Consider the following 2,464-nt stretch of genomic DNA (forward strand, 5'->3'; position numbering starts at 1 on the left):
TATTCATTCATTTTCTTCTGCACTTGTCCTATCTCCATTCCTCTCTGTGAATTTGAATGTCTGAATCCCTACCCTCCTTTTAAGTCATTGTTATCTCAATTTGTCCCTATGTATGCTGATCGTTTATTACTATCTTGTTATAACAATTCTTTTCTACTTATTTAAACTTATAATGTCATGTTCTTAGTAAGGGTTGCATTCTTCTGCTTCTATTTGCCTGATAGTCACTTTACTCCTAATTATGGATTTTTCTTTTTTGTCATTTGTTTTAGGTGAATTGTCACCTTTCAGTATTTCCTGTAGTGCAGGCCTCATAGTGGAGAATTCTCTCAAATTTTGTATGTCTGGAAAAGTCTTAATTTCTCCATATCTAAAGGAAATTTTAGCTGGATACATTATTCTGGGCTGGAAATTCCTTTCACTTAATAGTTTAAATATTTGATTCCATTCTTTTCTGGCTTGTAAGGTTTGCACTGAGAAGTCTGAGGATAATCTAATGGGTTTTCCTTTACAAGTTATCACTTTTATTTCTTCCTGGCTGCCTTGAGAATTCTGTCTTTGTCATTGATTTTTGATAATTTTAATTCAATGTGTTTTGGTGAAGGCCTTTTTGAGTTGAGATAATTGGGTGTTCTGTTGACTTCTTGAATTCCAAGCTCCAACTTATTCCTTAGATTTGGGAAATTCTAGTCAATTATTTGTATGAAAATGCTTCCTAATTCCTGTTCCTTTTCCTCACCTTTGATAATATTCATTAATTTTATGTTTCCTCTCCTGATGGTATCAGCTAGTTCTTGTATTTCTCTTTTATTATTTTTCTTTCTTCAGTTTCCCTCTTCTTCTTTCTGATTTATTTCTTGATTTTTGTCTTTGATATCACTGATCCTTTCCTCCATTTGTTCGACTCTATTTCCCAAGCTTACTATTTCATTTTTCAACTCTTGCAGTGTGTTTTTTTATCTCCAGAGGATCTATTCTATTCTTTCTGAGGGTTTTGATCTCCTCACTCTGCTCATGTAGTTGTTTTTTCAAATCCTGAAATTGCTGATATGATTCGTTTCAGAACTCACTGAGTTTTTGCAGAACAACTATCCTGAATTCTCTGTAATTTAAGCCGCATATTTCTATATCTGTTAGTTTATTTTCTGGAGATGTTTTCTCTTTCTTTCTGAGATGCCTTGTCACCTTGGTTGTTCATGGTGTTTAATGGAATATTTCTTCTCCTGGGCATTAATGGAAATGTATTTTGTTTTTTTTTGTTTTTTCCAGAAAGAAGATTATTATATAAAGGTCTCTCTTTAGCCTGTTGCAAAGAAGGCACTTTTCTTTTTGTTTCTAGTAAGTGGCATCTAAGCCTCTTCGATCCCTGCTTTATATAAAGCTTTAAAAATGCCTTTTTATTTTCTAATAAATATTTAATCATGCTTGCTACCCTCAGTTTCAATCGCTGTCGGTATTAGTAACAGTTTTGTTGCATTTTTCAAATATCTCTGGGATTCCGGGATGATCGTTCATGGAAGGTATGGGGGGACGGGCCCTCTAGGTTGGGCGTTGAGGGCTGCAGCTCAGCCTCGGTTTTTCAATCATGGTCTGTAAAAATCAACTGTTGTTTCTCTGCTGGCCTCTTCTCTGATTTCTGCCTTGATGACTGGGCCCTGAAGCCAGTCAGCCATGGGGAACTCATAGTTCTTCCAGACAGGAATGTTCAGGGAACTCACCACATGTACTTGCTGCTCCTTCTGCGCCCCCTGTGCACTGAGCTCCAGTGGCTTTGAGAGGCAGCTTCTTTATTTCTCCCAATCCACCGCCCGACACCCCGGGTTCTGACCGTTGGTCGCTCTTATGCACAGATCCCATACTCAGATCTGCTGGTGTGCAGTTTGGGTGCTTTTTGTTGTTGTTGTTGTTGAATTTTAGATGTTAAGCTTAGTTTCGTTTCAAGAGGAGATATCTGGGGACTTCTCTCACTCCGCCATTTTCCCAAAGTTCCATATTTAAGCTATTAAATGAAAGGAACTATCAGCTAAGAATAATATATCCAGCTAAGCTCTCCTTTAGATATGAAGGAGAAATAGAGAGCTTTCCAGACATACAAAAATTGAGAGAGTTCTCCACTATGGGGCTTGCATTACAGGAAATACTAAAAGGGGTCAGCTCATCTAAATGAAAATGACAATAAAATATGTAATTAGGAGTAAGGTGACTAGCAGGCAAATAGAAGCAGAGGAGTGAAACCCTTTCTAAGAACAGGGCATTATAAGCTTCAACAATAAGAAGAGATTTGCTATAGCAAGATAGTAATGAATGTTCAACATACATAGGAACAAATTGAGACAACACTGACTAAAAACGAGAGGATTCAAAGATCAAATTCACAAAGAGGAATGGAGATAAGGCACACACAGAAGAAAAGGGGTGACTATATATATATGTATGTATATACATACATATATATATGTATGTA

This window comes from Pteropus vampyrus, unplaced genomic scaffold (genome assembly GCF_000151845.1).
Source record: "Pteropus vampyrus isolate Shadow unplaced genomic scaffold, Pvam_2.0 Scaffold335, whole genome shotgun sequence".
NCBI classification, from domain to species: Eukaryota; Metazoa; Chordata; class Mammalia; order Chiroptera; family Pteropodidae; genus Pteropus; species Pteropus vampyrus.